A 9198-nucleotide genomic window follows, 5' to 3' on the forward strand; every position below is an offset into this window, starting at 1 on the left:
TATTTTATTTAGAACTACGTAAAAGTAATTAAAAAGTGTTTTTTACCTCTCATTTTACCATTTCATTTGAACTTGGTTTGTTGGAGCTTTGGAGGTGCTTTTCCCCCTCGATTTTCATCAGTTGATTTCAGGAGATTCTGTGGACGATTCTCGGCGCCGTCTGGACCAGGTAGGAGCTAAACCTGAGCTCTTTCATTTCATGGTTTCCATTTTGCATTTTGAGCTTGATTCCTAGCTTTTCTGAGCCCCTGGGGTTTGAGGAACTCGTTTTGCCATCAACGCACCCCCAGTGTATCGAAACCTGCGTTGAATGCTGGCCTGTGTGAAGGCTATCTGGCTTTCAACGCACCTAGAACACTGCTGCAGGTGCGTTGGGCGCAAAAAGGGAATTTGAAGCACAATTTTTGATGGAATTTTTGCCTGTTTCTTACCAAAATCAGGATCTAACTCCTCTCTTGTTTTTTTTTCAGATATCTTTGGAGTAAGATGACCCATACATGGCGAGAATGTGAGCATGAAGAAGAGGACATGATTGCCCTACATGATCCAGTTACAGTGAACGCGCTGTGGAATTGTGGCTTGCTGAAGTTCTTCCGCATTTCTAGCATGAGACAGCAGATCAACTTACTGCAGTATTTGCTCGATGCTTGGGATCCTACTAATCAGGTTTTCCAGATTAGGGGCAAATCTATCCCCTTGACTGCAGTAGACATCTATTTCTTGACTGGCTTCTCGAGGCGGGGTGCCCCCATCTCTTTGTCAGGTTCGGCCTGAGGAGGCGATTCTGTGAGAGATTATGTCCGCCGGTATTGCAGAGAAGGATCTCAGTCGAGTAAAGACGGTAAGATCATCATCCGTGATGTCACTAACAGGTCCCTTAGGACTATCCTATTTACTTTTGGTAGGATGGCCAGTAGTGCGTCTCTTCATGTAGCCAACCGATCTTATATGCAACATGCCTTGGAATGCCTCTAACCGAAGGTTTTCAACTGGTGCGACGCATTACTTCTTGTGATGAAAGAACAGTTGACCAAGATAAAGAATGGGAGGTTGAAGAACTTTGGGTATGGTTCTATTTTGACCGCCTTTGCCTTGGAGAAGATACCACTGATGCAGCCGCAGTACATTGCACTCGATTTACCTTCTCCTACTGAACCACGTATGCAGAGATGGGTTGATCATATGTCTAGGCATGCTGGCCAATCTCAGATTTCATTTTCTGATACATTCTTCAGGTGGTTTGATCGTCAGGAGATGGTTTATTCTGAGTATCCATACGCTGGCATGGACTTCCGGGGTGATCCAGATTTAGTACTGTCGGATGGCGAGCAGTGGGGTGCTATTGGTAAAATCTTTGACCATATTGTTGTTTACTATTTTTGTTTATAATGTCCTTGTGCTTTATTCTATCAAGACTCTAATCAAACTCATGTGTACATGCAGATGTTGGTCATGTTCGTCCAGTAGTTTGCCTGAGAGTACCAGCTGTTGCCCCAGCAGGAGAGGCCGCCGGAAGGGCTATTCTTCGCGACCTCGATGTGGCCGAGACTCTCACATCTTTGTAGGAGCAGTTTGAGGGCCTCACTCTTGGTATACCAGATGTGAGGAAGGACGAGCTACCTTTGCGGTTACAGCGGCATACTACTGGTGTGCCTAGACGATGGACTCGTCTCCTACGCATGATCGCACAGGCTGTGACTTGCTATCACGAGCATCATTAGACTAGGGTGCCCCCTAGCATTTTGAGTTTTTGGGTCGCGTGACTGATTTTGTCTTGGTTGCAGAACATTATGTTGTAAACCATAAACAACTATATATATTTTTGATTTTCGGAGTTTTATTTTGGTTGAGCTACATGATCCACATGCAAAACATTGATGATGTGTTTCTTTTTATAAATGTTGCAAATGTCTATCTAACACATAGTTTTCTAATGAGTCGGTTAATGTGTTTAAGTTTCTGGAAATATGTTGATATTGAATAAGATCAAATTGTCTTTCCAAAATCTTAACCCTTAGGAACATGTGATAAATAGTTGGGTTTCGATTGGAATATATACCGCTGAGTTGTAGTATTACGAGTTGTGAGTCTAGCCTGACAATTAGTCGGCGTATACCATGAGTGATGGCATCAGAGAGAAGTTCTATCAACACGCTATACTCAGCGATGTTATTCGTTGATCGACCGATACATACACCTCTGAAACTTACTAACTCGCTGCTTGGATCAAAAATGGCCCAGGCTGCGGAGGACAAGTTCCGCGAACTACGACTCGCTCCGTCAGCATATCCAACACATGGCTCCAATAGGTTTGACATCTGCAATAAATGTAAAAAGTGGATTACTCGACCAAAACAAACACTTTAGCGAAAACAAAAATATAACAAAAGCATATTGGTTACTATTTATGCATAGTAACGCTTGAGGTACAACCCATTACGAGGTTGCGCCAGTGGAATTCCGTCATAATCCATTAACTCGTAGGCTCCCTTTGCTAATACTCGCTTAACAATATAGGGGCCCATCCATAAAGACTTAAATTTACCTGCTCCCAATTTATCGGATTCTTGGTCGTAAAGCAAGACCAAGTCACCTTCTGAGAAGACACAAGGTTTGACATTTTGGTCGAACTGTGCCTTGACTCGTTTCTTATGGGCTTCGTTAGCCAAAGCGGCGTCACGACGGGTTTCATCCAATTGGATTAATTCCAAGAAACGAGCCTCTTCTTCTGAAGTTCCGAGGAGGAGATCAATTGCGAGTTTGAGAGACGAGATTTCACACTGGACTAGTAAGACTGCTTCCAGGCCATATACCAGTTGGAAGGGCGTGAACCTGGTTGCATTCCTTACCGATGTTCGGTAAGCCCACAAAGTTGAGTACAGGATTAGGTGCCATCTCCTTTTGTGAACTCCGATCATCCTTTGCAGCATGCGTTTCAGGACTTTGTTGATCGCTTCAACTTGTCTGTTGGCTTGCGGATAATATGGAGTAGAGCTATCGTGAGAAAACCCTAGTTTGGTAGCTAATTCAACCATCATGTGATTGCGGAAATGCGATCCATGATCTGTGACTATAGCCTGTGGTACGCCGAATCTGGCGACTACATGATTGAAAAAGAATAGGGCAGTTGTTTCACCAGTATTATCTAATGTAAGCATCGCCTCGGCCCATTTGGTAAAATAGTCAACTGCGACTATGATATACCTATGCCCCCCGGTCGAGGTGGGGTTACATGTCATGAAATCGATGCCCCATTTGGCGAATGGCCCAACAACAACTATTGGCTGTAGAGGTGCGGGTGGTCTTCTGGTTTTGCTATCAAAAATTTGACAAGCATGGCAACTTCTGACTGTGGTTATGCAATCTTTGAACATTGTTGGCCAGAAGTATCCTGCTCGTAAAAAATTTTGTGTTGTAGCATATCCAGATTGATGCCCCCAACACGCACCTGAATGACACTCATTTAGGACTTTTTCAGCCTCCTCATGGGTGAGGCACCTTCTCAGAACTGTATCGATACCACGACGGTAAAGTGTATCACCGACAATCATGTAGTCTTTTGCTTGGTATCGAATACGTTTTTGTTCAGAGGGGAGGTGTTTGGCCTAAATTTTTGGGTTTGGATATAAATGATTATATCCCCATACCACTCATTTCTTGTAGCTATCAGAAACAAACTTTCATCCACGATTGATTCTTCGGATGTTTCATCGTTGGACGATGATGGGAGATCGCATAATAATTCTCCGAAAACTAGAGCTTTCTTTGACTTGGATTTTACAAATTCCAGATCAAACTCTTGAAGGATTGCTATCCATTTTGAATATTTTTCCCCCAGCAACTGTCGCGACAATATATAAGTCATGGGGTTGCAATCTGACAGAATGGTAGTCTTTCGAAAGAGGACATAGTGTCGAAATCTTTGTATCACTTGAACAGCTGCAAGCGCTAGTTTTTCAACATAAGAATATTTGCTTTCTGTATCATTTAAGTTCTTACTTAAATAATATATAGGGTGATCAATTCCATCGACCTCTTGAACTAAAACCATTGCGATGGTCGTATCTGCTGCAGCCAGATACAGGTTAAAATCTCTTTGATAATCAGGGGCATACATTAATGATGCTTTCATTAAGGAATATTTTAAAGCATCAAAGGAAGCTTGCGCAACCTGATCCCAGACAAAGGGTACCTCCTTTTTCAAGAGACGAGTATAACCTTTATCAAGTTTAGCGTAATTTGGAATGAACCTCCTCAGAAAGTTTGCTTTCCCTTGGAGTTTCTGAATCTGAAGCAAATTCGAAGGTGGAGGCAAATTTATGATTGCCTGGACCTTACACGAGTTGAGACGAATCCCATCCTTGGAGACTACAAAGCCAAGTAAACGACCAGAACTGACGTAAAATACACATTTGTGCGGATTGAGTCGTATCTTGTAGTGTCAGCAACGTAGAAATATCGCTCTTAAATGCTTCGGATGATCAGTCTGCTTTCGCGAATGAGCCGGAAGGTCGTCGAGGTATGGTTGAACGATGTTTTTGATGTCATGGAAGGCATAATTCATTGCCCTCTGAAACGTCGCCCCTGCGTTCTTTAAACCAAAGGGTAATTTTTGATATGCAAATGTGCCCCATGGACAAATAAATGCAGTCTTTGACTGGTCCTGTGGGTGGATATTTATTTGATTATACCCGGAGAATCCATCCATGAATGAAAAGATTTCGCATCCGGCGCATTCATCAATTATCTAGTCAATGAAGGGTGTAGGGTAGTTGTCTTTTGGACAAGCTTGATTTACATCCCTATAATCGACGCACACTCTAATTGTCCACTGTTTTTTCATAACAGGGACAATATTCGATACCCAATCGGTTAGAGGAACCGGGTAGATGAAACTAGCATGGAGAAGTTTTTCAACTTCTGTCTTAATGGCAGCGCCTTTCTTGGGGTGCACCTACCTTAGCCGTTGTCATACTAGTTTGACATCTGGATACATCTTAATTTCGTGTTCAATGATACTCGAGTCGATGCCTAGAATTTCACTATATGACCAAGCAAAGACATCTCTGAATTCGCGAAAAATAGCGTTATATATTTCCAGTTCTGAAGGAGAACAACATTTGGCGACATAAATATTCTCTACAACATCTGTTTTGGTCGAGATATTTATGGCTATAGTCTCTTCAATGTTGGACAAGTTTCGCTCAGGATCCACCGTATTTACAGTATTTGATAGAAAATAAACTACTGAAGGATGGTAAAGGTCATTTTGAGTATATTCTTCACAATCCAGAAGAAGAGAATGATGGTGGGAATCATTCCATGGTGCTCCTTCAATTACCATAGCTTGGAGAATTCCTTCGTCGGTGACATGCACTCGCGACCAAGGATCTGAAGGAGCACCATATTCTCTAGACCTATCTATCCAAACGCTTGATGAGCGTTGATTTGGGTTTGCCTCCCATGCTAGGAACATTGATTGCTATAATATTTCCATTTGGCTTGGGGGCAAAACCACTGCATGATCCATGTTGATATCGTTTTCTGAGATCTTTATAGAGGATATCATGTTGCAGGTTCCTATCGACGCTACTTCCGCCAGATTGATTGGAGGTGGAAGAGCGAAAGTTCCCATTAGTATAGGATCTTTTAGTAGGCCTACTCCGATATTCTGAAGTGAATGGGGGCTTCCATGGATCATGGGAATGCTTCCAGTAACTTGAGAACCATTGGGGAGGAAGTTTTGTTGATCAACGATTGTAATCCCTCCTTGAAAGGGGAATGCAATCTTTCTAAAATAGGTCGACACAACAGCTGCCATGGCATATATCCACGGTCGTCCTAGTAGGATGTTGTAATCAAGATTCCCATCGATGACTTCAAAATCTATTTCTACTGTTTTCCCTCCTAGTTCAACTTTCAAGTTATTTAGGATACCGTATGGGGTATATGTCCTTCCGTCGAATGCTTTTAATGTCGTCGCAGACCGCGACAAGGTTGGAGATCCTAAAGTTTTCCAGCAACTCATCGACATAATACATGTAGATTCCCCCTCATCAATAATTATTCGATGAACAGTTTTGTTGAGGGCTTTCACTTGAACAAGGAAAGCTATTTGAGCTGGTAACTGAGGATCGTATCCTTTGTGGTTGAAGGATACAAGATTGGAATCCTTTGGATCAACCCCACCAATGGCTAATAATAAATCCTGCCTTTGGGATGGGAAATTTTGAAGTACTTCAAGAGTCGACATAGCGGATGACGATTGGGCCAAATCTTCCACTATGTTATAATGTTGTGCCGCTCTAGCACGGGGATTAAATGTCGACTTGTGTACTACTCCCTTCGGCGGTTTTATCGTCAATTCAGGGATGATCGGTGATACAACTTCTGTCGAAGTTGTTGTCGAACTACTTAATTGATCTTTATCCTTGTTGTTCGACAGCTGCGGATTCCCATAATATTTGTTCCTTGTCGATATCAAAGCATCATTCTACTGTTTTGAAATCGACAACATTAGCACTTGAGACGGGGAAGCATTTCCACTTTCAACCAGATTTGTTCCTGGATTTGGAAATGGATCAGTTAACACTGCTGAGGTTTTCTAATTCTTAAAGAATTTCTTAATCTCAGCTCTGTGTGGACATTCTACAGTCCAGTGATCCTCATCGCATATAAAGCATGGAAATCTTGGTTTCCTATTTCTAGGAGGGTTTGAAGAAGATTTTTCAGGTGATGATTCCTCCTGTTTCTTCTTCTTCCCTTTGCCTTTATTCTTGCTTCCTGGTTGTTTGGTTTCTTTGCCCTTATCTGTTGATACGGCATTTACTTCCGAAGCAAGAAGTTCATCTTTTGCATTTTGACCTGAAATATTATGGGCCTTTTTGGATGTAGCCTTTGTCGATTCCGTGTCTGTCATTCCAATCATGCCATCGTCAGCATGAGAGTCATTGTTCGATTTAGGAGGAGGAGGAATTGAGAATTCCGGTCTAGGGGCATCAGGTATTTTGTCGTAGAGCGTGTCGGACTGAGTGTAGATCAAGTCCAGATATTGTGCACTGGCAATAACTTGCTCTTCTCTTACGACTCCCCCGTTTGCCACATCTTTCGTGATGGAAGGTAGTAATGACTTGATAAACCATTCAGCTAAGAGCTGATCGGGAATGTACGTTTTTACCATCCTACGACGACGTCGCCACTCATGTATATGATCAGATATGTGAGTGGCCGTTGTCTGTTTGAAGTTGGTAAGAAGTTCTGTTCCCGTTTCGTACCTTATTGGTAATTGAAAATGGGTTAAAAAGGTTGTGGCTAAGGTACTGAAGTTGTCGAACGAAGATCTAGGCAATTCAATGTACCATTTTGCCGCTGGACCCGTTAACGTCCTCTGGAAGAGGCGAAGTCTTATCGAATCATCATTTAGGGTGTTTGATGAACACCATAGATGAAAGGTCATCACGTGATTCGATGGATCTTCACCCGAATTTCCATTAAATTTAGGAATATCAGATGGAACTTTATGCGGAATCGCTGGCCACCAAGGGGCGTAAGCAATTGGATCGTTTGTTAACCAATTTAAATCAGGTAACTCTAAGGTTGCCACGAAGGGTAACTGTTGATTCAGGTTAGGTGAAGCATACCTAGGATACGATGGAATCACCTGAGCAGTTGGTCTTTGCATACCGGCACAATGCATTTGATGCTGGTATGTTTGGTAAGGTTGGTGGACTTGACCATTGTAAAATGGTTGATTTTGACCGTTTTGAATGTACGGTTGTCCACTGTTCGCAAAGATTTGCTACTCAGAACCTTGGTATACTTGTTGGAATTGCGGTTTTTGGTATTGCACCAGCCATGGTTGTGAAGCCATGTGTTGTTTCCCGATACTAACCGTTTGACCAAGGTGAGGGGTAATTGTACCCGTCTGGACCTGTGTCGCCCCACTAGTTGGCGATTGTGGTTGAGTCGCAGGGTCAAGGGGTTGTTGCATTACAACTTGAGAAACCTGAGGTCGACATACAACAGGCAGCGCTTGAACTTGTGACACCGTAACAATAGCTGTCGTAGTCGGGATGTTTGACATAGGTACACATTGTTACATCGAATACACAACTCTTGGTTGTTGAGGTAGTATAGGCACCCAACCACTTGAGGTAATTCCAGTATAACCTGAATATTGTTGTGAACTCCCATATGGATATCCTCCCGGAGGGGATAATGAAAGGGCATACCGCCCCCCATACGGTGGTAATCCAGAACTCAAGGGAATTGTTTGCCCTTGGGGGCTGGAATGCCCAAATTGACCTCCAAATAGATCAATTTGTTGAGACTCAACATAAGAGTTTCTGGATATTATTCCGGATGAAAAAACTGGAATGGACCAGACCGTCGAAATAGCCCTTGAGTGGGCTCCTTCTAGCGGTTGAGAGCTAGTCGGGACAGATGGTATGCAGGCGAACATTGTAGGAGTGATAGCAGGGAGTTCTGCCATCGCTGTGTCAGATGAAACAGTCCTAGATGTTGACGGTTTTTCAGACATTTGTAGTCTATCCAAAAGATTACCTAGCGATTATACAGGAACTTCCGCTGGTGGTAGACTAACTTCTGATGACGAAGGATATAGAGTGATCCCGACTCCAAAGTGCGTTGGAGTACTTGTTTGAGGATCTTCTACAATTTCTTCTATTGCAATCAGACCAGGTGGAAGGGGAAGACCGTCAGGTCCGTAAAATATTTCTGGTGCCGAAGAAGGTGTGAAATCAACAGCGACAGATGTTTGAAGAGTAAGACTCTCCGAACTGGTTGCAGATGGAATTGGTTCGGTAACACAAGTGTTTATTCTCAAACTAGGATCAGTACCACTGTCCTTCTGTGGCTGTTGAACTTCTTCTGTAAAGGCAGGGATTCCAGAAATGTTTGGAGTAACCGGAGTCTCTGATGTCGTTGGAACACTTGTTCTAACTTTGATAGGAGATTCGGTTAAACGTGTTCACTTTGTCCGTACTGGTTTCGATTCCAGAGACAAAGACGGTTGACTCGTAAGCCTCCGCGAACGACGCGGTTTTAATTGACTCTCTTCCACGATTGCGGATTACTCGATCAACTAAAATAAAGGGAAGGTATATTTCCGAATTAAATGAATTTTAGACGCTTTTGACACAACTTGTTTTTTCAGTTTTTAAGAGTCGAGAAAAAACA

This window comes from Pinus tabuliformis, chromosome 8 (genome assembly GCF_031772625.1).
Source record: "Pinus tabuliformis cultivar Carrire ecotype Pingquan chromosome 8, CPIR1, whole genome shotgun sequence".
Classification (NCBI taxonomy): Eukaryota; Viridiplantae; Streptophyta; class Pinopsida; order Pinales; family Pinaceae; genus Pinus; species Pinus tabuliformis.